Source organism: Macaca nemestrina, chromosome 10 (genome assembly GCF_043159975.1).
Source record: "Macaca nemestrina isolate mMacNem1 chromosome 10, mMacNem.hap1, whole genome shotgun sequence".
NCBI lineage: Eukaryota > Metazoa > Chordata > Mammalia > Primates > Cercopithecidae > Macaca > Macaca nemestrina.
In genome coordinates, this window is record NC_092134.1 from 142,371,982 (window position 1) to 142,399,652 (window position 27,671).

The 27,671-nt window shown below is 45.0% G+C and overlaps 1 long non-coding RNA gene across 1 annotated transcript; it reads right to left on the bottom strand.

The window, feature by feature from the left end:
• Positions 1–3,182: 3,182 nt before the first annotated feature.
• LOC139356507 (uncharacterized) lies at positions 3,183–15,490 on the bottom strand. Its single transcript, XR_011608464.1, has 3 exons — positions 15,358–15,490; positions 8,944–9,056; positions 3,183–3,328 (listed from the first exon to the last, which is right to left on the bottom strand). It is a non-coding gene; the product is annotated as an uncharacterized lncRNA (long non-coding RNA).
• Positions 15,491–27,671: the final 12,181 nt, after the last annotated feature.

The following is a 27,671-nucleotide window of genomic DNA, read 5'->3' on the forward strand; positions in this document are numbered from 1 at the left end:
CGAAATACATGGTTACACTAGTTCCCTGAGCTCCCCAACACTCCCAAAGCAGTGTTCAGTGGTGACTGGCTTGATAACACACGCTACTGTCTGCTTTCTTTCCCTGAATCACTTCCCCATTACCTACTGGTGTTGTTAGAGTGGGTAATAGGCAGATATGAGCAGGATAGGGCCCCAGAGAATGTCAGACAATTCTCAGGTCACTGCCAGGCAAACATCTGGTGAAAGGGAAGGGGAAATGTTCCTAACAAACAGGAGACATCTTGAGCTTGTGGACAACAACTTCTTGGTAAGAACTTCAAATGGTCGAGTTGGACCTTCCTCGGGGGACGTGGCCAGGCAAGCACAGTGAGTTGCAAAATGGCAGAGTTTGACGCATACGTGACCACCTTCTGGGGGCACCAGACCAATAAGGGATAACTGCCCTAAGAGAGCATGCACATAACTTCAGTATGGCACGTGTGCCCCTCCCAAATACTAGCAAGACATTGCACATGCAGCAATTAGCCAACAGCCTGCCGAGGGGGAGGGACAAGAGGGAGAGATGGGGGAAAAAATCAGAAAATAGCAGATCTGTAAGAGTCCTGAGCCAGCAATCAGGCAGAGTACTCAATCTTTGAGTTTTGCCTGCTTGGTTCTTTGCAAATGTGCTTTTCTTTGCTTCGATGAACTCTTGTTTCTGCCTTAAATCTACTTGTCTCGGCCAAATTCATTATCCCAATAAGACAAGGATTGAGGACTGTGGAGCCAACCCAGACTCGCCACGGCGAACAGTGTTTCCTGGGGTTGCCTCCCAGATTGTGCTCGAACCCTTGGTCTCAGAGTTGACTACTGTAAGAACCCCAGATGAGACAGTCTGCAAGTAGAAATGTCAGATAATGCAGTTAGATATGAATCTGAAATTCAGAGGAGAGGCTCATGCAATTTGTGAGTCATCATCAAAAAGATGTCATTTGTTCGGTTATCTACTGCAGGACGACAGATTACCCTAAAATTTAGTGGCTGAAAACAACTATGTTTTACTGTAGCTTACAATTTTGTGGACTGGGAAGTAGAGCCTGTGTCATCTGGGCAACTCTTCTGTTCCCCGTGGCATCACCTGAGGTCACTCCATGGTATTCAGCTACCAGACAAACTCATCTGGAATACCCAAGTACTCATTCATGCTCATATCTGGCGCCTTGGCAGGGATGACTGGAAGCCTGGGCTCAGCTGGGACTGCCAACCGTAGTACCTACAGATGGCCTCTTCAGCTTCTTAAATGGCTGCTCAGAGCTACCGAGAGACAGGAAGTAGAAGCTCCTAGTTTCTTAAGACCCAGAAATGGTACAATTTCATTCCTGCCATTGGTCAAAGCAGTCACAGAGCCTTCCAAGAGGAAACACAGACTCTCATTTCTCACTGGGAAGTATGTCAAAGAGTTTGGGGCTTTCTTTTTTTTTTTTGAGACGGAGTCTTGCTCTGTCGCCCAGGCTGGAGTGCAGTGGCAAGATCTCTGCTCACTGCAAGCTCCACCTCCAGATTCAAGCAATTCTCCTGCCTTGGCCTCCCGAGTAGCTGGGATTATAGGCATGTGCCACCACACCCAGCTAATTTTTTGTATTTTTGGTAGAGACGAGGTTTCACCATATTGGCCAGGCTGGTCTCGAACTCCTGACCTTGTGATTCACCCGCCTCAGCCTCCCAAAGTGCTGGGATTACAGACGTGAGCCAGTGTGCCCAGCCCTGGGGCTATCTTTAATCCATTACAACATTGCAAAGCTGTGGGCCAGGATGAGAACGCCAGAGGTGTGAATGTGGATTAAAAGTCCAAGCACTGAAGCTTTCAATGTTTAGAGACCAATGAAAGAGCCAGCAACAGAGACTCAGAACTATATCATATTCTGCTGCTGAGCCAATAAGATGATAATGATGACTAAGAATTGACAGTGGCTTTAGTGATGTAGACAATTGGGGACCTTGACAAGAACAGTTTACTGGGAGTGCTTGAGTTGAAAGTTTGATTGGTTCAAGAGAGAATGGAATGGGTGGAAAGATAGTTTGTGAGTGCTAGCAATTATTTAGAGAATTTCTGCTATAAATGGGAGCAGGAGGATGTATCAGGAGCTAATGGGAGAAATGAGGTCAACATTATTCCTGTGTAGCTTTCTCTTATGCCCAAATCCACTGGGTATCACCCACTTCTGGTCACTTCTGGTTTGGGATGTATAGGTGAAGGAATAGTTTTGGATCCTCCTGTATTACCTGTTTTATTTGCGTAAGTGGACAGTAACTAAACTTGTTTTAAATATCTCTTAAAGCATTTTAAATTCAAAATTAGAGGAATATGAGAGTGGTTTTTGGTCATTGTTTAGCCATATACAATATTGTCTTACCATCTGCATTTGAAGTTTTGGATACCTCATAAATGTTTGTATTGTGTAGTTGAACAAGAATTTGCCACATGAAGGTTTATAGTTGTAGTTTTATGTCAAGTTCTTTGTGGTAGCCCCCTCTCATCTTTATCCCCCACCTGGAATTATCTACAGTAGTTCTAAGACCCCCCCCCCCGCCCACAGTGGATGCTTGAAACCATGGATAGTACCAAACCCTGTATATATATTATGTTTTTCCTATACATACATACCTATGATGTTTAATTTCTAAATTAGGCAGAGTAAGAGATTAGCAACAACTAATAATGAAATAGAACGGTTATAACAATATACTATAATAAAAGTTACATGAATGTGTTTTCTCCCTCTCAAAATATCTTACTGTACTCACCTATCTTACTGTACTCACGGTTGTCTGTGGGTGACTGAAACTGCACATAAGGCAGGGGACTACCGCAACCACAGGTATTGGAAGGCAGTACAGCAGGGTAGTTAGGGTCAGGACTGTGGAGTAAGACTGCCTAGGTTCATACTACGATGTAAACTCTCCATGCCTCAATTTTCTTATCTAATGTGGAGATAATAACAGTAACTCACTTGTAAAGTTGTTATAAGGATTAAATGAGAAAATACATGTGAAATGCTTAGAGTAGCACAGATCGTCACTTAGTGCGTAGTGAGTACTTGAGGTTAGTTAACAATAGTAACTGAGCAGTGAATCGGGCGGGAATGCTTTCAGCAGCAAGGAGGAGGATACTGATTCACAGCGGCTGCAACAAGAAGCCTGTATTTTGCTCACAGAGCAGGCGCTGCAGAGGCGGGCCGTTGCTGAACCTGGTTCCGTTCTGCGGCTCCATGGCTCTGAGTTGGCCACTCTTCAGTTCCCTTGGCCTTCCCCTGTTGTTCGCCACACCACCAATCATCACATTCTCAAAGGCGTTCAAGGCAGAAAGCTGGGAACAAGGAAGGGCAGAGAGTTTCTCTTCATGAGCCTCCCTCTTATTAGAGAAGGAAAAAACCTGCCTTTTATGTGTTCTTTTGTCTTGTTTTCATGACTGTCTTCGTTTGAGAAAAGTCCTCAGGCCAAGAAATGGAGGTGCTGGCAGTTGGAGATCAGGCTGTCCATAGTGCACTGATGTGGCACAGGCAAGGAATAGGGCCAAGGAACCAATTTGCTGCTACTGCTGTCTAACAGGCATTGGAAGTCTTATGCATTCAAAAATAAACTTCTGATTTCTACTCCCAAACCTGCTCTTCCCATATCTTCCCCATCTCAGTAGATGGCAACTCTGTTTGTCCAGTTACTCAGACCAAATATTAGAGTCCTCCTTAACTTCCTCTCTCACGCTTCACATTCAGTTTATTAATAAATCCTGTTGACAGCCTGGGCAATATGGCAAGAATCCATCTCACAAAATAAATAAATACACCAAGTGTGGTGGTGCGTGCCTGTGGTCCCCAGTTACTCGAGAAGCTGAGGCAGAGGATCAGTTAAGCCCAGGAGTGGAGGCTACAGAGAGCTATGATCACACCACTGCACTCTAGCCTGGGCGACAGTGAGACCACATTTCTTAAAAAAAAAAAAAAGGAGGACCGGGCGTGGTGGCTCGTGCCTGTAATCCCAACATTTTGGGAGGTCAAGGCGGACAGATCACTTGAGCCCAGGGGTTTGAGATCAGTCTGCATAACATGGTGAGACCCCTGTCTCTACAAAAAATACAAAATTTAGCTGGGCATGGTGGCACATGCCTGTAGTCCCAGCTACTCGGGAGGCCGGGGCAGGAGGATCTCTTGAGCCTGGGAGGTGGAGATTGCAGTGAGCCGAGATCGTACCACTGCACTCCAGCCTGGACGACAGAGCCAGACTGTGTCTTAAAAAAAAAAAAAAAAAATCCTGTCAGATCTACCTTCAGATTATGTCCAAAATTCAACCACTTTCATCACCTGTATCATTACTACACTGCCCAATCCACCAACATTTCTTGCCTGTATTATTTAAAGTTTCTGTCCGGGCGCGGTGGCCCACGCCTGATATCCCAGCACTTTGGAAGGCCGAGGAGGGCGGATCATGAGGTCAGGAGATCAAGACCAGCCTGGCGAACATGGTGAAACCCCGTCTCTACTAAAAATACAAAAAAATTAGCCGGGCGTGGTGGCGGGCGCCTGTAGTCCCAGCTACTCGGGAGGCTGAGGAAGGAGAATGGCGTGAACCCAGGAGGCAGAGCTTACAGTGAGCTAAGATTGCGCCACTGCACTCCAACCTGGGTGACAGAGCGAGACTCTGTCTCAAAAAAAAAAAAAAAAAAAAAAAATTCCTAACTGGTTTTTGTGTTTTCTTCCCCTTTCCCCCATTGATTTAAAAGCTAGATTATATTCTGTCACTTTCTTGCACAAAATTCTCCAATGGCTTCAAGTCTCACTCAGAGTAAAATCCAAATTCTTAGGATGGCCTATAATGTCCTACAAAATTTGTCCCCTCATTGACTCTTTGACCTCATCTGCTAGTCTCCTAGCTCATTCTGCTTCAGTTGCCCCAATTTCCCTACTGTTCCCCCAACCGTGCCAGGTGTGCCCCCACCTCAAGGGCACAGTTTTCTGCCAGTTTGCCTCAAGGCTTGCTTCCTTACTTCCTTCAGGTCTCAGATGTCACCATCCCTGAGCCTTCCCTGGTGTCCCTATATGAAACAGCCATTTCCTCATGCACTTTCTCTCCCCATATCCTGTTTTATTTTTCTCCACCTGGTATACTATATATGTATTTATACACACACACACACACACACACACACACACACACACACACACACACATATGCTATGCTTGCTTATTTTCAGTCTCCCCCGCTGAAATATAAGTTCTATGAGAGAAAAGACTTTCTTGTATTACCTGTTTCACCCCTAGTGCTGGGAACGTAATAGGCACTTGAAAAACATTTGCTGAATGAATACATAAACAAACAATATTGAGTATTAGGGTTGCCTCAAGATTTGTGCTTATTCCTTCCATATTATGTGATTAATTCCCCCCTACCTACTCCCAAAATAAGATTATTGAATCAAAAGGTAAAGGTGTTTTTAGCTTTTAATAAAAATTACCAAATAGCTTTCAAAAACAGCAATTATGTAGAGAGTATCATATGAGTTACATGATGTTCTTGTTAAGCATTGTACTCTTAAACTTTTTCACGAATTTTATAGGAAAGACCAGCAAAATGTATTATTTTTCCATATTTATTTACAACCAATAATAGTACTTTTGAATAAATAATGTAATTTTTTTTAAGTATTTAAAAAACTAAAATCTTATGCAAAGGCTTTATCAGGTTTATTCACCTTTTTGGCTGTGATCTGACCATGGCTGCCTGTAACCAAAGGTGAACTTACTAACCCCACTCTGCACACTGCTGCTTATTTTCCTCCGTTAAGTGCAATACCTGCCTCCCCAGTTCACAATTCTAAGTCCTATATATTAGCTTATCTTTATATCTTAGTTATATAATTCTCACAGTAGAGGAAAACGCAGTCTTTTCTGGCTCAATGACTGTTTAAAAAAAAAAAAAAACCATGCCCTTCCCCACAGTGTTTTCTGTATCCTCTAATAATATGAAAAAAAGCAAAAGGTTGATTAAATGAACATTTATATTGGTTGCATCATAGTCACCCCAAAGGAAATATTAGGCCCCAATGAAAGTAAAGACATACAGGTTCCTTTTCTTCTCCAACCAAAGGAGCTTGCTGCTCAGATTTCAAAATCTATATTTTGCAGATAGGTTATCTATATTTTATCTTTATTAAATATAAATACAGATAGATTATATTTTATCTATATTATATTTTGCAGATAGGTTATCTATATTTTATCTTTGCATATTCAATGATAGGTTATCTATATTTTATCTTTGCATATGCAATGATAGGTTATCTATATTTTATCTTTGCATATGCAATGATAAAATTCCATGGAAAAAAATGGTGACATATGCATATAAATCCACTTCTATGTACATACACTTTGACTCTTAGAAACAGCTACTATATAACACAATCAAGTATCGATTTATTGCCTATCTCTCTCTGTACGTATATATTTGGTTCAAAGTCTCAGCAAGGGATGTACCTGGCTTTGGTTATTGATGAGAAAAGTACTTAATACAACGTTCAGTTTGCTATGATACCCTACCCAAAATAGCTCAGTTGTCAGTTCACTTTATTCAGATACTTCCTTGTCTCATGAACCACCTACTGACTCCCAAATGCCATTCTGAACAACCATTTGTAACCACCTCCTCCCAAATGCCCTCTCCCAGCTGCCTTTCTAAATCCATGTTTCACTGTCCTAATTTCTTACTGTTCTTTCCAGTTGTCATTTTAAGACATTATCTTTGCCAAACACCATTCCTAATAGGCCAAACTTTCAAACTGAAAAAAGAATCTTAGGAAGTCTTTTGGTAAAAAGAAATGTTCCTTTATTTTTGGGTATTAGTATTTTGTTTTTTATTTTAAACTATGGATAGCTTCTTGACTGCCAAAGATTGTGCTACATAAAAATCCAGTAACCACCCTCATCAGCAAAATGAGATAATAAAACGATCCCAAAAGGAATGTGACTAGGACTAAATTATGACTTTTTTTTTTTTTTTTTTTTTTTGAGACAAAGGCTTATTCTGTTGCCCAAGCTGGAGTGCAATGGTGCCATCTTGACTTCCTGCAACCTCTGCCTCCTGGGTTCAAGCAATTCTCCTGCCTCAGCACTCCCCTGCACCACCCAGGTAGCTGGGATTACGGGCACCCGCCACCACACCCAGCTAGTTTTTGTATTTTTAGTAGAGCTGGGGTTTTGCCATGTTGTACAGGCTGGTCTCGAACTCCTGACCTCAGGTGATCCGCCCACCTTGGCCTCCCAAAATGCTGGGATTACAGGCATGAGTCACTGCACCCGGCCCTAAATTATGATTATATCACCAGAAATGCAGTGGGATATATGGAGACAATGTGTCTCACTTCACACTGACGCAAAGTCTGTCAACAGAACGGAAGCAAGAATTCCTGAATTAAGTTATCACCAGTATATATAGAATGCTGTCTGATAAACCTCTTTACATAGTTTCTTCATTTTACTTTTCCCAGATTTTGTACTTCACTCTTAATATCGTACACACATACGAAAATCTTTTTTTTTTAAGAGTCAGGATCTTGCTCTGTTGCCCAGGCTGGAGTGCAGTGGTGTGATCATAGCTCCCTGCAGCCTCGCCTCCTGGGCTCAAGAGATCCTCCCACCTCAGCCTCCCGTGTAGCTGGGACTGCAGGAGCATGACACCATGCCCGGCTAATCTTTAAATTTTATTTTTGTAGAGACAGGGGCTCCCTATGTTGCCCAGGCTGGTCTCAAACTTTTGGGCTCAAGTGATCCTCCTCCCTCAGCCTCCCAAGGTGTTGGAATTACAGGCTTGAGCCACCATGCCTAGCCTAAAATTCTTATAATAAAAACAACTGTGGTCAAATGTAATAAATTGTGATTACATATATAATAAAATAAGTAAAATGTCTTTCATATAATTTATATGACAAATATAATTAGTGCAGCCCCACCAAAGTCTCATCTAAATAAAATTATTGACTATTATACTTTTGGTATGAATCAGTTCTCATTGTGAGAATGTTAAATAATTCTTTGACTGGTATTCCTGGGATGCAAATATATATAGTTGTTCCTCAGTATCTGTGGTGGATTGGTTCCGGCACCCCCTTCCAAAACCAAAATCTGCAGATACAGTTACTGATATGAAATGGCATAGTATTTGCATATAAACTACATACATCCTCCTGTATACTTTAAATCATCTCTAGATTATTGTAATATCTAATACAAAGTAAATGCTATGTATATTGTTAAACTGTCTTGTTTAGGGAATAATGCCAAGAAAAAAAAAGTCTATACATGTTCAGTACAGATGCAGCCATCCATTTTCTTGTCCAAATATTTTTATCTCCAGTTGGTTGAATCCATGGATGCAGAAGCCACGGATACGGAGAGCTGACTCTGTGTGTGTGTGTGTGTGTGTGTGTGTGTGTGTGTGTGTGTGTGTGTACACTCACCAATTCTTTATTTATTCAACAAATATTTATTGAATTTCTACTATGTGTGAAGCATAGTTCACGATCCTGGGGATATAGTGGACAAGCTCCTTGCCTTATTGAGCTCACACTCTTGTGGGGAAGGGCAGGTTAGGGCCTGCTCAGATCTTTGCTGGGCATGCACACAGCCCTATGCATACGCTGCTTTGTAGATTCCCAGAATGAGCTGAAGCTTTTCAAAGCTCCTAGGGACATACCATCCTCTGGCTTTTCCTTTTGAGCTTTAGGTTAGCCTCTTGTTTGCCCTAATATCACCCACTACTGAGGCAGGAATGAAGTCAAAAAATTGCCTTGAAATATTTTCAATAAACGCCTCTGGAGAAAAGGATTTTTATTTTTTTAGCCCTGGATAAGATCCTAGTTAGGTTAAATAAAGGCAGCCTTGCAAGTGGGGTCTTCCAGGGAAGCACCAGACAGACAAATAACGACAGTACCGTGAGAATGAAGCTTTGAAGGTGTTCTAACCCCATTCTGCCTTATCCAGTGGCTGCCAGGTTCCTGGGGTCACCAGGATTGTGGACTGTTGGTTTCCAAGACTGCCAGGGAGCTGGAGAAAGGGGGATGGAAATAGGATAGTTCAAATGCCACAAACCTCTTTGTTTTTATTAAGATTCAACCGTTTGTCTTGATAAATGTGTCCCAGATTGCTGCAAGCAAGCCTCTGGTTAATTTCCAGAGTCCTGATAAACTTAATACTAACAATTTTTGTCAGTTTTCTACTTGCTTTTATGGAGGAAAGAATTGTGGGAGTTTCTTACTCCGTCATTTTCACTGCTAACATTCATAGGCATGACTCTTATAAACTTAATGTAATGGAATGAAATGGAAAAGGCATAAAATAGTACATTGGGCATAATTCCATGAATATAAAGCTCAAAAATAGGCCTGACACAGTGGCTAACACCAGTAATCCCAGCACTTTGGGAGTCCGAGGTGGGAGGACTGCTTGAGCCCAGGCTGGAGAGCAGAGGCGCCATCTCAGCTCACTGCAACCTCCCCTTCCTGAGCTCAGGTGATCCTCCCACCTCAGCCTCTCAAATAGCTGGGATTACAGATGTGCGCCACCACACCCAGCCTCAAAAAATTTTTTTAAATTAGCTGAGCGTGGTGGCATGCACCTGTAGTCACAGCTACTCAAGAGGTTGAGGAGGGGCCGGGCGCGGTGGCTCAAGCCTGTAATCCCAGCACTTTGGGAGGCCGAGACGGGCGGATCACAAGGTCAGGAGATCGAGACCATCCTGGCTAACACAGTGAAACCCCGTCTCTACTAAAAAATACAAAAAACTAGCCGGGCGAGGTGGCGGGTGCCTGTAGTCCCAGCTACTCGGGAGGCTGAGGCAGGAGAATGGCGTGAACCCAGGAGACGGAGCTTGCAGTGAGCCGAGATCCGGCCACTGCACTCCAGTCTGGGCGACAGAGCGAGACTCCGTCTCCAGAAAAAAAAAAAAAAAAAAAAAAAGAGGTTGAGGAGGGAGGATGGCTGGAGCCAGGGAGGCAGAGGTTGCAGGAAACTGAGTCATGCCACTGCATTCCAGCCTGGGTGACAGATCCAGACCCTGTCTCAGGAAAATAAATAAATAGATAAATAAATAAATAAAGCATGCAAACATACTCGAATATCTGTCTTAAAAAATGTCTTCCTTGGGCTGGGTGCAGTGGCTCACGCGTGTAATCCCAGCACTTTGGGAGGCCGAGGTGGGTGGATCACGAGGTTAGGAGTTCGAGACCATCCTGGCCAACCTGGTGAAACTGTCTCTACTAAAATACAAAAAATAAGCTGGGTGTGGTGGCACATGCCTGTAATCCCAGGTACTCGGGAGGCTGAGACGTGAGAATTGCTTGAACCCAGGAGGCGGAGGTTGCAGTGAGCCGATATTGCGCCACTGCACTCCAGCCTGGGTGACACAGCAAGACTCATCTCAAAAAAAAAAAAAAAAAGTCTTATTTGACCCAACATTCCCCTCTAATTACCATCTAATTATCTGGCCACTTCCATGACACGTCTTGAAAGTGTGGCATATAGGGCCGGGCGCAGTGGCTCACGCCTGTAATCCCAGCACTTTGGGAGGCCGAGGCAGGCGGATGACGACGTCAGGAGATCGAGACCATCCTGGCCAAGAAGATGAAACCCTGTCTCTACTAAAAAATCCAAATAAAAAACTAGCCGGGCGCGGTGGCGGGCGCCTGTAGTCCCAGGTGCTCGGGAGGCTGAGGCAGGAGAATGGCGTGAACCCGGGAGGCGGAGCTTGCAGTGAGCCGAGATCACGCCACTGCACTCCAGCCTGGGCCACAGAGCAAGACTCCGATCTCAAAAAAAAAAAAGAAAGAAAAGAAGGCGTGGCATATAGCGGCCGCTCTACCTCCTTACTGCTCATTCTCTCGATTCTACTCATGCTTCCAGGAAACTGCTCTTCCTAGAGTTGGTGAGATTATCTTGTTTCCTTATTAGTGGTCACTTCTCCATCTGTATTTTGCCCTGCCTGTTGTCAGTGTCCTACACGGTAGACCATTTGTCTTACTTGAAACATTTTCTTCTCTTTGCTTCTGGAGTAAAATACTGTAGTACTTTGCTAGGGCTGCCATAACTAAATACCACAGACTGGGTGGCTTTAAGAACAGAAACTTGTTCTAGAGGCTAGAGTCTGAGATCAAGGTGTCAGCAGGCTTGGTTTCTCCTGAGGCATCTCTCATTGGCTTACAGATGGCCACCTTCTCGCTGGGTTCTCACATGGCTTTTCCACTGTGTGGGCACATCCCTTTAGTGTCTCTCTCTCTCTTTTGTTTCTTTCTTTTTTAGATACAGGGTCTCACTCTGTCACCCAGGCTGCAGTGCAATGGCTCGATCTTGGCTCACTGCAACCTCTGCCTCCTGGGCTCAACCAAGTCTACTGCTCCAACCTCCCGAGTAGCTGGGATTGCGGGTGCATGCCACCACACCCTGCTAATTTTTTTGTATTTTTAGTAAAGACAGGGTTTTGCTATGTGGACCATGCTGGTCTTGAACACTTGGCAACAAGTAATCTACCCACCTCAGCCTCCCAAAGTGCTGGGAATACAGGCATGAGCCACCGTACCCAGCCATAGTGTCTCTCTTTGTGACAAAATTTCCTCCTCCTTTAAGGACATCAGTCAGGTTAGATTAGGGCCCACCCTAATGGCTTCATTTCAACTTAATTATAGCTTCAAAGGCTCTGTTTCCAAATATGGTCACATTCTGAGGTGTTGGACGTTAGGGGTTCAACACATGAATTTGGGAGGAACATAATTTAGCTCGTAACAAGTAACTTCCTGGTTTTCTTCTTTACCTCACCGGCCCTTTTTTTTTTTTGAGATGGAGTCTCACTCTGTCACCCAGGCTGGAGTGCAATGGCACGATCTCAGCTCACTGCAACCTCTGCCTCCCAGATTCAAGCAATTCTCCTGCCTCGGCCTCCCGAGTAGCTGGGATTAAAGGCGCCTGCCACCACGCCCGGCGAATTTTTGTACTTTTAGTACGGGGTTTCGCCATGCTGGCCAGGCTGGTCTTGAACTCCTGACCTCAGGTGATCTGCCCACCTCTGCCTCTCAAAGTGCTGGGATTTTAGGCGTGAGCTGCCATGCACAGAGTTTTGTTTTTGTTTTTGTTTTTGTTTTGTTTAGAAACAGGATCTAACTCTGTCGCCTAGGCTGGAGTGCAGTGGTGCAATCATAGCTCACTGCAGCCTCAAATTCCTGGGCTCAAGTGACCCTCCTGCCTCCTGAGTAGCTGGGACTATAAGTGTGCGCCACTGTGCCTGGCTAATTTTTTGTAGAGATAAGGTTTCACTGTGTTGCCCAGGCTGGTCTTGAACTTCCGGGTTCAAGCAACTCTTCTGCCTCAGCCTCCCAAGGTGCTAGGATTACAGGTATGAGTCACTGCACCTGGCCTGGCCATTTTTTTTCAATTTTCTTTTTTGTTTGGTTTTTCTTTTTGTTTTTTGTTTGTTTGTTTGTTTGTTTTTGAGATGGAGTCTCGCTCTGTCGCCCAGGCTGGAGTGCAGTGGCGCGATCTCGGCTCACTGTAAGCTCCGCCTCCCGGGTTCACCCCATTCTCCTGCCTCAGCCTCCCAAGTAGCTGGGACTGCAGGCGCCCGCCACCACGCCTGGCTAATTTTTGTATTTTCAGTAGAGACAGGGTTTCACCATGTTAGCCAGGATGGTCTCGATCTCCTGACCTTGTGATCCGCCCTCCTTGGCCTCCCAAAGTGCTGGGATTACAGGCGTGAGCCACTGCACCCAGCCATTTTTTAATTTTTATTTTTACTTTATTTATTTATTTTTTTTAGATGGAGACTCGCTCTGTCGCCCAGGCTGGAGTGCAGTGGCGCAATCTCAGTTCACGACAAGCTCCGCCTCCCAGGTTCACACAATTCTCCTGCCTCAGCCTCCCGAGTAGCTGGGACCACAGTTGCCCGCCACCACGCCCAGCTAATTTTTTATATTTTTTAGTAGAGATGGGGTGTCACCGTGTTAGCCAGGATGGTCTCCATCTCCTGACCTCGTGATCCACCCGCCTCGGTCTCCCAAAGTGCTGGGATTACAGGCGTAAGCCACCGTGCCCAGCCCCTTATTTTCAATTTTCTTTGCTTATTTCTTCTCTGTCTTGCCTCTATGTGTTGGAGTGCTCAGGACTCAGTGTTGGGGTTCCTTCTCTTTATTTATACTTTATTCTTATCTACTCCAATGGCTTCAAATAATATCTATGTGCCAATGACTTCTTTATGTATATTTCCAGCTCTGCTCTACTCTTTATCCTGACTTCTGATTCACATATTAAGTTGACATTTTCATCTGGATGCCTAACAGGTAACATATTAACATATTTGAAACAGAACTTTGTTTGGGTGAGGTGGCTCACATCTATAATCCCAGCACTTTGGGAGGCTAAGAAGGGAGGATCGCTTGAGGTCAAGAGTTCAAGACCAGCCTGGGCAACATAGCAAGACCCTGTCTTTACAAACAACAACAACAAAAATAGGGTGTGGTGGCATGTGCCTACAGTCCTAGCTACTCAAAAGGCTGAGGTAAGAGGACTGCTTGAGCCCAGAAGTTCGAGGCTGCAGTGAGCTGTGATTGAGTGCAGCTCAGCCTGGGTGTCAGAACAAGCAAACAAATCCAAGAAAATCAGACCTTTCCATTTCCTCCAAACCTGCTCCTGCCTCTGTCTTTCCTGCTTCAGTAAAAAACACCAACATTTACTCGGTTACTCAAGTGAAGAACCCAGGTATTATCCTTGATTCCTTTCTTTACCACCATTATCCAAACGATGGTCACGTCCAACAGTTTGGATCCTCTATAGATTCTCTATGAACACATTTTCCATATCTGTTATTTTCTCTCCAACTTCACTAAGCTACCATCTCTCAGGTCCTAGCTGGTGCCGCTGCGTCCACACATTTCCCTACAGTCCATTCTCTGTACAACAACTGATGTTTCTATTCAGATCAGGTCCTTTCCCTGCATGAAATCTCAAAAGTGTCCTTGGTCCTTTATGGATGGTCCACCTTATGGGGGTCCCATAAACTTAGAATAAACCCCCAAATCTTTACCCTGGCTTCTAAGGCCTGTGCCCTCCCTCCCTACATCTTGTATGAATCTCCCTTTGACCCATTACCCAGACTCCTCCCCACCTCTGGACCTTTGTATTTGCTGTGCCCAGTGATAAAAGACTTGATTTTGGAGAACCTTAGGCTGAAACAGCTTCAGGGCCGTGGGTTTCTCAGGAAGCAAACTAAAGCCCATGTAAAGGGTGAAACTTCAGCTTAACCACTCAGAAGTCAGCAGCCAACCCTAACTAGGGACCTTACTGATGAGAAACTTCCAGCTCACCTTTAACTAGAGACTTTCCAATGTAACCAGTCAGATAGATCGTCTTCGTCTTGCTTCTGAGAACACCTCATGAATGTTTTGCTCTTGCACATTACCCTAGTGGAGTACTGAACTTCTTGGATTCTGGTGCCCCCTGATTCATGAACCACTGTCTGCTGAAATACACTTTTAAAAATTTAAATGTATCTAAGTTTATCTCAACACCAGCCAGAACTGCTCTTCTCCCAGCCTTAGCCATGACTGGCTTTTTCTTGTCACTCAGTTATCGACATAAAGTCATTATCAAGCATCACTCTCGTTTAATGGTCGTCATGACATGTGACCTGCTATTTTATCGTCAGCTTCATGGCACTATAGACTTTATCTCCGTGAGATTATAGACTATCTCCTTCATTCACAAATGTATTCTTAGTGCTTAGAACAACACTCACTCCTGATGGGGGCTAATACATATGCATTTCGTTAGTGAAATTATAGATTGAACCATAATAAGATAGTACAGCTAAGAGGCACTGCAGTCGGCCTTGGACTGGAGACTCCCGAACCTTGCCAATTACTTCACATCTCTAAAATGCAGTTTCCTAACCGTGAAATAGAGACGATACTAGTGCCCAGTTCTTAGAATCCTTTTGAGAACTAAATGAGATAATGCTTAGGAAACCCTCAGCACTCGGTTGAGTAAACAGTTAATGTTAGCATTCTTCTTATTTTTTTAGAATTCTCCTGTGAAAGTATTAAGTCATATGCCTAAATGCACCTTTCTCTGGTGGGCGGAGTGACAGCGCCTGGATCAGTAGTACAGCTGCTATCACACAATAGCCAAGGACAGGAAACAGAAAGAATACTTTATCCCCTGAGGATCGCAGGGGAATTCAAAGACACACAATGTTATGACTCGGTTTGGAAGCTGGCCGAGTTACTAATACCAGCATAGGGTGCTTGAGGAAAATGCCCCCAGCCTCCTGAAGCCGGCCTCCATCCTAGCTGAGTGCCCCACCCACCTCCACTTGTAGAAGGGCCTCTGAATCGCCACATCCACTCTGCAGGACCCACATCCTTCCCATTTCAGCCTGTGCTCCACGGAAGCACACCATAGGCTGCCAGACACTTCCTGGCCCAGACGGTCAGTATTCTGTGGCCAGCAGCATTTTCCAAAAATGGCTGTAACAACCGCACCGGTTCCGCATGTGTATCCACGTGACTTCAGCAGTCTCCCAGTGAGAGGTGAGGCTATGTTTCCTTCTCAGGCTAGGTCATAAAAGGCACAATACAGCCTGGGCACAGTGGCTCGTGCCTGTCATCCCAGCACGTTGGAAGGCCGAGGCGGGCGGTTCACTTGAGGTCAGGAGTTTGAGACCAGCCTGGCCAACATGGTGAAACCCTGTCTACTAAAAATACAAAAATTAGCCAGGTGTGATGGTGGGTGCCTGTAATCCCAGCTACTTGGGAGGCTGAGGCAGGAGAATGGCTTGAACCTGGGAGGCCGAATTTGCAGCGAGCTGAAATCTGGTCATTGCACTCCAGCCTGGGCAACAAGAGCAAAACTCTGTCTGAAAAAATAAAATAGAATAGAAGGTAACACAGCTTTCTGACATTCTCCTGGAATGCTGACTCTTAGAATCCAGTCACGCACTCTGAGAAATCCCGTCTGTGGAGAGGCCCACATGGAGAAGAACCCCATGTTCCTCCCAGCCCCTGAGCCCCCTGAACTCTGGGCTGGGAGCCAGCCCCTCCGTGCTGGCCATGTGAGTGAGCCGTCCTGAAGAGCAGATCCTGCGGCCCCCAGTCAAGCCACCAGCTCTTGCCACAGGTGCAGGGGCGAGACTGCCCCGGTGAGCACTGCCCAAAATGAGATTCAGCAAAACAAATGATCTTTCCGTCTCCAGAAAAATATTCCTGGTAACAAAGTAGACAATTAATATGCATAAAGCCCATTTTGGCTAATACCTAAGCCAAATGGCAATTCTTTTTTTGTTTTTTATTATTTATTTATTTTTGAGATAGGGCCTCACTCTGTTGCCCAGGCTGGAGTGCAGTGGTGTAATCTCCACTCAGTGCAACCTCTGCCTCCTGGGCTCAAGTGATTCTCGTGCCTCAGCCTCCGAAGTAGCTGGGACGACAGGCATGTGCCACCACACCCAGCTAAATTTTTTTTGTATTTATAGCAGAGATGGGTTCTCACTATGTTACCCAGATGGTCTCGAACTCCTGGACTCAAGTGATTCACCCACCTTGGCCTCCCAAACTGCTGAGATTACAGGCATGAGCCACCGTGCCCATCCAAAATGATAATTCTTTTTTTTTTGTTTGTTTTTGAGATGAAGTTTTACTCTTATTGCCCAGGCTGGAGCGCAATGGCACAATCTTGGCTCACTGCAACCTCCTCTGCCTCCCGGCTTCAAGCGGTTCTCCTGCCTCAGCCTCCCGAGTAGCTGGGATTACAGGCACCCACCACCACACCCAGCTAATTGTTTTTTTGTATTTTTAGTAGAGACGGGGTTTCACCATGTTGGTCAGGCTGGTCTCGAACTCCTGACCTCAGGTGATCCAACTGCCTCAGCCTCCCAAAGGGCTGGGATTACAGGCATGAGTCACTGCGCCCAGCCTCAAAATGGTAATTCTTTTTTTTTTTTTTTGGAGACGGAGTCTCTCTCTGTCGCCCAGGCTGGAGCGCAGTGGCCGGATCTCAGCTCACTGCAAGCTCCGCCTCCCGGGTTTACGCCATTCTCCTGCCTCAGCCTCCTGAGTAGCTGGGACTACAGGCGCCCGCCACCTCACCCGGCTAGTTTTTTGTATTTTTTAGTAGAGACGGGGTTTCACCGTGTTAGCCAGGATGGTCTCGATCTCCTGACCTCGTGATCCGCCCGTCTCGGCCTCCCAAAGTGCTGGGATTACAGGCTTGAGCCACCGCGCCCGGCCTCTCAAAATGGTAATTCTTAATAAGTGAAAATTTTATTTCCTTATTTTATTTTAATTATTCAATTTATCTACTCCTTAAATGTTTGGCTTTTTTAAACAATTGAAATCTGAAGGTAGTTGGCCCAGATAAGGACTTTTGTCGGCATGGAATTTTTATGCTTCTCTCCTTTCATCAGGTGGGTTTATTGTAAAGTGTGGAAGTGAAAAAGAATGCAATTAACATTACAGAAGGTCGGGCGCGGTGGCTCATGCCTGTAATCCCAGCACTTTGGGAGGCCGAGGTGGGCAGATCACGAGGTCAGGAGATCGAGACCATCCTGACTAATATGGTGAAACCCCATCTCTACTAAAAATACAAAAAATTAGCCGGGTGTGGTGGCAGATGCCTGTAGTCCCAGCTACTCGGGAGGCTGAGGCAGGAGAATGGTATGAACCCGGGAGGCAGAGGTTGCAGTGAGCCAAGATCGTGCCACTGCACTCCAGCCTGGGTGACAGAGCAAGACTCTGTCTCAAAAGAAAAAAAAAAAATTACAGAAACATCTATTAAATGTCAGATATTAAGCGTGTGCTTTATATGTTAACTCATCTAGTCTTCCTGCAACTCTAACTAGTAGATGTTATTTATTCTCACTTTAAGAATAAGGAAATGGGGCCGGGTGCAGTGGCTCACACCTGTAATCCCAGCACTTTGGGAGGCCAAGGTAGGCAGATCACCTGAGGTCAGGAGTTCGAGACCAGCCTGGCCAACATGGTGAAACCCTGTCTCTACTAAAAATACAAAAATTAGCCAGGTGTGGTGGTGGGTGCCTGTAATCCCAGCTATTTGGGAGGCTAAGGCAGGAGAATCACTTGAACCCAGGAGGTGGAGTTTAGAGGTTAGAGTGAGTCAAGATCATGCCACTGCACTGTAGCCTGGGTGACAGAACAAGACTCTGTCTCAAAAAAAAAAAAAAAAAAAAAAAAGAAGGAAATGGTTTCAGAGGTTTAGAGCTTCTGAAATCCAAAATTCATGGTCTTACACAATTTCAGGCTTTTCCCCGTGGAGACTCCAGGTGAATCTTGCCTCTAGTTTAAATATCATATCAGAATGTGTTTGGGCCGGGTGCAGTGGCTCATGCCTGTAATCCCAGCGTTTTGAGAGGCTGAGGTGGGCAGATCACTTGGGCTCAGGAGTTTGATACCAGCCTGGGCAACACGGTCAAACCCTATCTATATCAAGAATACAAAAAAATTAGCTGGGTGTGGTGGTGCACGTCTGTAGTCCCAGCTGCTTGGGAGGCTGAGCTTGAGCCCAGGAGACGGAGGTTGCAGTGAGCCAGGATCACACCACTGCACTCCAGCCTGAGTCAAAGAGCGAGATTCTGTCTCAAAACAAAACAAAATAGAATGTGTTTAGCTATAAGTAACAGAAAACCCAACCAACAGTGTTTTCATCCATAAGGATATTTATTGTTAACAAAAGGATGAGAAATAAAGATTCCAGAATTTGCACTGTGGTTCCTATTAGGAGTAGCTATACAATTTGTGGGGCCAAATGCATAATAATAAAACAGGGCCCCCTGTTGAAAACGATTAGTAACTTACAGCAGCATAGAACATTCAACCAAGCACAGGGTTGTTCTAAGTGCTGAGGCCTACACAACAGGTTCAGAGGCAGACCGTGGTGCTAACGACGTCAGAATGATGGGTGGGCATCTGAAATGTTCTTGTCCCTGCTTATTGGGTTGGAAGATGGCTGTTGTAGTGCTAAACAGAAGAGGATGAGCAAAAAAGTTCCCAGAAGAATTCCACTTGCATTCTGTTGGCCAGAGCTGAGTCATGTGGCTGCCCCTTGTTCAAGGGAGTATAGGAAGGGGAGTAGCAGGCAAAGGGAAGTAAATTGCCACAGTGAACTTAGATCAATCCAGATTTAACCTCTACAAGAGAGTACATTGGGCTGGGCAGCCAACATGGTGAAGCCCTCTCTCTACTAAAAATACAAAAATTACCAGGCATGGTGGTGCATGCCTGTAATCCCAGCTATTAGGGAGGTTAAGGCAGGAGAATTGCTTGAACCTGGGAGGTGGTGGTTGCAGTGAGCCGAGATGGCGCCACTGCACTCCAGCCTGGGCGCAACAGAGCAAGACTCTGTCTCAAAAAAAAAAAAAAAAAAAAATGCTCAGGCACGGTGGCTCACACCTGTAATCCCAGCACTTTGGGAGGCCGAGGTGGGCGGATCATAAGATCAGGAGCTTGAGACCAGCCTGGCCAATATGGTGAACCCCATCTCTAATAAAAATACAAAAAAGTAGCTGGGCGTGGTGGCGGGTGCCTGTAGTCCCAGTTACTCAGGAGACTGAGGCTGGAGAATTGCTTGAACCTGGGAGGCAGAGGTTGCAGTGAGCTGAGATTGCACCACTGCACTACAGCCTGGGCAACAAGTGAGACTCCATCCCAAAAACAAAACAAAACAAAAAAGAATAAAAAAGAGGAAGAGTACATTGCTGTCCCAAATCAGGGTTCTATTTAGCAAGATAATGGGTTGGGGTCATGGCCGTTGATTAAGCAATCACTGTATCTTCTACAAATATCTTTACACAGTCAGCACACACTAAACTTTCCTATATCCTATGGTTCAGCCAAATTGGATTATACTGTAAACATGCTCTTAATTTCTTGCCTTTGCATTCTTACTTATGCTTTATCCTCTATTTAGAAGTCATCATACCTAGACTTTTGTATGCATATAAATCTTACCCATACTTCAGTCTATTGAAAATGTCATTTCTGTCATGAAGAACTATCTGGTTCCCCCAATAGGGTGCAATTGTCCCACCTCTTCAATCCTTAAGAGTTCTTACCTTTAAATTCTAATTAATGTGTTTATTTACCTTATCACCCCTGTAGCGAATATTGTTTTGTCTGCCTAGCACTTAGTAAGGCATCTTGCTAACTGGGCCATAATAATGGGCATGCAGCCCAATCCAGTGAGTCAGAGCCTTTCTCTGTAATTTTTCAGATTGGATCTAGGGAGAAGAATGCCCTTTCCTCACTGGTCACAGAAGTAAAAATTTGCATAACTGGAATGCTTTAGATATGTCCCTAATGTATCGCTAACTAATGCCATGCATCAAGGAAAATTCTAAATGAAAGACCTAATTAAAAAGAGTTCTCTATCAAGGTTTAATTTAGAATTTTAATAGAAAATGTAAGTCAGGATTTGTGCGACCTACAACTAGAAAGAGATTTTTAAATACAATTTTAAAAGGATTAATCAATAAGGAAAAATATCTATGACTGTTACTACATTTTTTTGTGTGGGGGGGGGACGAAGTCTTGCTCTGTTGCCCAAGCTGGAGTGCAGTAGCACGATCTCGGCTCAACGCAACTTCCACCTCCCGTGTTCAAGTGATTCTCATGCCTCTCAGCCTCCCGAGTAGCTGGGATTACAGGCACATGTCACCACACCTGGCTAATTTTTGTATTTTTTGTAGAGACAGGGTTTTGCCATGTTGGCCAGGCTGGTCTCAAACTCCTGACCTCAAGTGATCCACCCGCCTCGGCCTCCCAAAGTGCTGGGATTACAGGCATGAGCCACCGCGCCCAGCCTGTTATTACATAAAATTTCAGGATTTCTGTTTCGGAAATGACACTATGGACAAAGTTAATAAGCAGCTAACAGAGTAAGAGAAGACATTTACGAAGTCGAAATCTGACAAGAGATTAATATCTAGATTTCAAAGAATACCTGCAAATCAACAAGAAAAAGGTAATGACCACATACAGAAATGGGTGAATGATGTGAACAGCCAATTAAAAAACAGAAAACCAAAAACTGAGCATGCACAGGAAGTGCTGAAAATCATTAGTAATCAGAAATGTAATTTTTTAAAAAAGATCACATTTCACACTCATTACTCTGCCAAAAGTTATAAATCAGCATGATGTCAAGAATTGGCAGGGACGCGGAGACACAGGAACACTCATGCAAGGCTGTGGAGAGCGAGCTGTCATTACTGAGGCAAATAAAATCGACGTCTGTCACCCAACAGTTCCACTGCTGTTTGTACGGAAAGTTCTCACACAGTTTATAAAGGAACATGTAGGAATATGTTGACTGTAGTATTATTGTTATTTATGAGGTTCACAGTGGGGAAGGTAGATGGGTGAAATATGGCGGTTGCACACCATGGGAAATTCTGTGGCAGGCGGGCACAATGGATTAGAAATCACATTGTATTAGTTTCCTAGAGCCATCGTAACAAATTACCACAAACTGGGTGGCTTAAAACATCAGAAATTTAGTTTCTCTCAGTTCTTGAGGCTCTAAGTCCAAGATTAAAGAACGTGGCATGGCCATGTTATGAAGTATATGTCCCTTCGTAAATTGTGTGAGGCCTTTTTGTACACAGGAGTGGAATCGCTGGGTCATAGACGTACACTTTATTTGACTAAGTAATGACAGCTTGCTCTCCCAGCAGGAGAGGATACTTCCTTGCCTCTTCCAGCTTCCGGTGGCCTCATGTTCTTTAGCTTCTGGCATAATGACCGCAATCTCTGCCTCCATCTTCACATGACTGCCTTCCTTCTGTCTTTGTCTGTTTGCTTATTTTTATTTTTATTTTTATTTTTGAGACTGAGTCTCACTCTGTCGCCCAGGCTGGAGTGCAGTGGCACAATCTTGGTTCACTGCAACCTCCACTTCCCGGGTTCAAGCGATTCTCTTGCCTCAGCCTCCCGAGTAGCTGGGATTAAAGGTGCCTGCCACCACGCACAGCTAATTTTTGTATTTTTAGTAGAGTCGGGGTTTCACCATGCTGGCCAGGGTGGTCTCAAACTCCTAACCTCAAGTGATCCGTCCACCTCAGCCTCCCAAAGTGCTGGGATTACAGGTGGGAGCCACCTCGCCGGGATGTCTCCCTTCCCTCCCCTCCCCCCTCCACCTTCCCACCTCCCCCCTCCCCCTCCCCCTCCCCATCCCCCCACCCCTCCCCTCCTTTCTCCTCCTCCCCTCCCCTGCCTTCCCTTCCCCTCCCCTGCCTTCCTTTCCCCTCCCCTCCTCCTCCCCTCCTGCCTGTCTTCCCCTCCCCTTCCCCTCCCTTCCCCCTCGCCACCCCTCCCCCTCCCTTCCCCCACTCCCCCCTCCTCCCTTCCCCTTCCCCCTCCCTCTTACCACCTCCCTTTCCCTCCCTTTCCCTCCCTTCCCCTCCCTTCCCCTTCCCCTTTCCCTTCCCCTTTCCCTTCCCCTTTCCCTTCCCCTTTCCCTTCCCCTTCCCTTTGAGACAGAGTTTTGCTCTTGTCACCCAGGCTCAAGTGCAATGGCTCGATCTTGGCTCACTGCAAACTCCACCTCCCAGGTTCAAGCGATTCTCCTGCCTCAGCCTCCTGAGTAGCTGGGATTACAGGCACCCGCCACCATGCCCAGCTAATTTTTGTAGTTTTAGTAAAGACGGGGTTTTAGCATGTTGGCCAGGCTGGTCTCGAACTCCTGACCTCTGGCGATCTGCCCGCCTTAACCTCCCAAAGTGTTGGCATTACAGGTGGGAGCCACCAAACCCAGCCTATTTTCTTGTAACAGCAAATATATTGAAGAGGGTCTGCCCTGAATTGAGTAGGACCTCATCCTACTTGATTACATCTACAAAGACCCCATTCTAATTAAGGTCACATTCACAAGTACTGGAGGTTGTAATTTCTACCTGTCTTTTTGAGGAACACAATTCAACCCCCAATAAAGAACAGCAGGAACTATTTGTAAAATGTAGTTTTTAGAGCTGAGCATGGTGGTGAGCACCTGTAGTCCCACCTACTCAGGAGGCTGAGGCAGGAGGATTGCTTCAGCCCTGGAGTTTAGGACAAGTCTGAGAAACATAGTAACAACCCCTCTCTAAATTTTTTTTTTTTTAATTAGCCAGGCGTAGTGTCATGCACCTGCAGTCCCTGCACTTTGGGAGGCCAAGGTGGGAGAATTGCTTGAAGGTACGAGTTCAAGACCAGCCTGGGCAACATAGCAAGACCCTGCCTCTACCAAAAAAATGTTTTTTTACTTAGCTGGGCATGTAGCCCCTGTAATCCTAGCTACTTGGGAGACTGAGGCAGGAGGATCACTTGAGCCCAGGCATTTGAGGTTATAGTGAGCTATGATCGTGCCACTGCACCATAGCCTGGGCAACAGAGTGAGGTGCTGTCTCTTAGAAAAGAAGTTTTTTGTAAAAAAAAAAAAAAAAAACAAAAGAAAACAATATATTATATTCAATAACATGCAGGTAGGTAACTTTAAAATACACTTACTCCAAAACTTATGTTTCAGAATTTATAAAATTCAGCTAAAGGAGTTCTTAGAGGAAAATTTATAGATTAATAGTTTAAATGCTTTTACTTAAAACAAAAAAAGGTTAAAATCATAGGTTTAGCTTCCACCATAAGAAACAAACAGAAAGTAAATTAAACCTAAAGTGAGCAGAAGAAAGGAAATGATGAAGATAACAATGAAAATCAGTGAAACAAACAAGTGGAAAAACAATTGTAGTAATTAATAAAATCATGAGCTGGTTCTTTGAAAAGATAGGTAAAATTAATAAACATCTAGCTGGACTAGGGAAAAAAGGAGAGGACACAAATTACCAAAATCAGACATGAAAGGACACAACAAGGAAAACAACAGAGTGAGAGAAAATGTCGAAAACCATAGATCCAATAAAGGGTCACTATCCTATTCTAAATATGTAAAGAAAACAACTCATAGCAAAATCAACACGTCCTAAAAGGGGGCCAACGGCACCAGGCGTGCTGGTTCACACCTGTAATCCCAGTGCTTTGGGAGGATGAGACAGAATTGCTTGAGGCCAGGAGTTGTGAAAAGCCTGGACAGCATAGAAAGACCTTGTCTCTACAGAAAAGTTTTAAATTTGCCAGGTGTGGTGACATAGGCTTGTAGTCCCAGCTACCTGTGAAGCAGAGGTAGGAGGATCACTTGAGCCAGGAGTTAGAGGTTGCAGTGAGCCCTGATTGCAGCACTGCAGTACAGTCTGGGCAGCAGCTTGGCAGTCTGACACCCTGACTCTAAAAAAAAAAAAAAAAAAAAAAAAAAATCATTTATCAAAAGATGGCATACAAATGATCAACAGGTTCATAAAAATGCTCAATATTGGCCGGGCGCAGTGGCTCATGCCTGTAATCCCAGCACTTCAGGAGGCCAAGGTGGGCAGATACCTGAGGTAGGGAGTTCGAGACCAGCCTGACCAACATGGAGAAACCCCGTCTCTACTAAAAATTCCCCAGAGGCTGGGGAATAAGGGGGTGGAGGCGGGAGAGAGAATGGGGAGATGAAGATGTTGGTCTTGGGGTACAAAGTTACAGTTAAACAGGAGGAATACAATTTTGAGATTTATTGCACAGCATAGTGACTATAGTTAATAATAATTTATTGTATATTTCAAAATTTCTAGGAGAGTAAGTTGAAAATATCTTGCCACAAAAACAGTGATAAGTGGGCTAGGTGCAGTGGCTCATACCTGTAATCCTAGCACTTTGGAAGGCTGTGGCAAGAGGATCACTTGTAGGCGAGGAGTTCAAGACCAGCCTGGGCAACATAGCAAGACCCTGTCTCTACAAAAACTTTTTTGAAAAATTAGCCAAGCATGGTGGTTCCTGCCTGTAGTCCCAGCTACTCAGGAGGCTGAGCTGGGAAAACTGCTTGAACCTGGGAGGTCGAGACTGCAGTGAGCCATGATTGCACCACTGCATTTTAATTTGGGCAACCAAGTGAGATTCCATCTCTAAAAAAACCAAAAAGATAGCTGGGCAAGGTGGCTCACACCTGTAATCCCAGCACTTTGGGAGGCTGAGGCGGGTGGATTACCTGGGGTCAGGAGTTTGAGACCAGCCTGGCCAACACGGCAAAACCTTGTCACAACTAAGAACACTAAAAATTAACTGGGCATGGTAGCAGGCGCCTGTAATCCCAGCGATTTGGGAAGCTGACACAGGAGAATTGCTGGAACCTGGGAGACTGAGGTTGCAGTGAGCCAAGATTGTGCCATTGCACTCCAGCCTGAGTGACAGAGTGAGACTCTGTCTCAAAACAAAATAAAAAACAATAAAAAAAAAGGACAAATAGATAAAGCTAGCCAGGCACAGTGACTCATGCCTGTAATCCCAGCACTTAGGGACGCGGAGGCGGGAGTTCAAGATCAGCCTGGCCAACGTGGTGAAACCTCGCCTCTACTAAAAATACAAAAATTAGCCAGGCGTGGCGGTTTGCGTCTACAGCCCCAGCTACTGGGGAGGCTGAGGCAGGAGAATTGCCTGGACCTGGGAGGTGGAGGTGGCAGTGAGCCGAGATCGCGCCACTGCACTCCAGCCTGCGTGACAGAGCAAATCTCCATCTCAAAAAAAACAAACAAAAAAAAAACAAAACAAAAAAAAGAATAAGTAGATAACGCTATTAATAATAGTCATGTATTTCCAAAATAAATTGAATGTGTAGTTAGAAACCTTTGCAAAAAGAACATTTCAGGTGACCTGACTATTGAATTCTACCAAACATTTAATAATGAGATAATTTTAATTCTATATAAACATTTTCAGAAAATTAAAGAGGATGGAATACTTCCTAGCTTATTTTATTTTTATTTTATTTTATTTTATTTTATTTTATTTTATTTTATTTTATTTTTTGAGACAGAGTTTTGCTCTTTTTGCCCAGGCTGGAGTGCAATGGCACAGTCTCCGCTCACTGCAACCTCTGCCTCCTGGGTTCATGTGATTCTCCTGCCTCAGCCTCCCAAGCAGCTGGGATTACAGGAGCGCACCACCATGCCTGGCTAATTTTGTGTTTTCGGGAGAGATGGGTTTCTCCATGTTGGCCAGGCTGGTCTCGAACTCCTGCCTTCATGTGATCTGCCCACCTTGGCCTCCCAAAGGGCTGGGATTACAGGCATGAGCCACCCACCGCTCCCGGTCTGCTTTCTCTCTAGAACTAGTAACGTTTTAAGGTTGTCTGTTCTCAACACATCTATTCAACAGTCTAGCTGAATAGATCCTAGTTGGTTCAAGAAGTTTTCAAAAAAAGCAGTAGGGGAGTGCAGTGGCTCACGCCTGTAATCCCAGCACTTTGGGCTGCCAAGGTGGGTGGATCAGTTGAGGTCAGGAGGTTGAGATCAGCCTGGCCAATGTGGCGAAACCCCGTCTCTACGAAAAATACAAAAATTAGCTGGGCATGGTGGCACATGCCTATAGTCCCAGCTATTTGGGAGCATGAGGCATGAGAATCAGTTGAACCTGGGAGGCAGAGGTTGTTGTGAGCCGACATCTCACCATTGCACTCCAGCCTGGGTGACAGAATGAGACTCTGTCTCAAAAAAAAAAAAGAAAAATCAGGAGGGAAAGGCACATATTGATTGAGAAAGAAGATATATGAGTTTTTTTGTTTGGTTTGGTTTGGTTTTTGAGACGGAGTCTCGCTCTGTCGCCCAGGCTGGAGTGCAGTGGCACGATCTCGGCTCACTGCAAGCTCTGCCTCCTGGGTTCACGCCATTCTCCTGCCTCAGCCTCCCGAGTGGCTGGGACTACAGGCGCCGCCATCACACCCGGCTAATTTTTTTGTATTTTTAGTAGAGATGGGGTTTCACTGTGTTAGCCAGGATGGTCTCAATCTCCTGACCTTGCGATCTGCCCACCTCGGCCTCCCAAAGTGCTGGGATTACAGGCTTGAGCCACTGCACCCAGCCTAAATATTTATATTTTTAAAAAGAATGTTGACATTTACCTTGCACTATATACAAAAACTACCTTAAAAAAGAACATAGACCCCAAAGTAAGAGCTAATACTGTAAGATTTCTTGAAGAATACATGGGAGGAAATCTCTGTGACATTGAGTTAGCCAAAGATTTAAAAAATTGACATTAAAAGCACAACTATAAAAGAAAATATTGATAAGTCAGACTTATCAGTTAAAGTTGAAAGTTGCACAGTGAAAGTCTTATGTAGATAAGGAATTTGTCAACGAGGAATGAAATGATACCAGGCATAGAGCCCAGATTCTCCTAGATTTCTTTCGGAACTTAAACAATAGTGCCTAAGGGCCGGGCGCGGTGGCTCACGCCTGTAATCCCAGCACTTTGGGAGGCCGAGACGGGCGGATCACGAGGTCAGGAGATCGAGACCATCCTGGCTGACACGGTGAAACCCCGTCTCTACTAAAAAATACAAAAAACTAGCCGGGCGAGGTGGCGGGCGCCTGTAGTCCCAGCTACTCGGGAGGCTGAGGCAGGAGAATGGCGTAAACCCGGGAGGCGGAGCTTGCAGTGAGCCGAGATCGCGCCACTGCACTCCAGCCTGGGTGACAGAGCCAGACTCCGTCTCAAAAAAACAAAACAAAACAAAAAAAAACAATAGTGCCTAAATTTTTCTTTC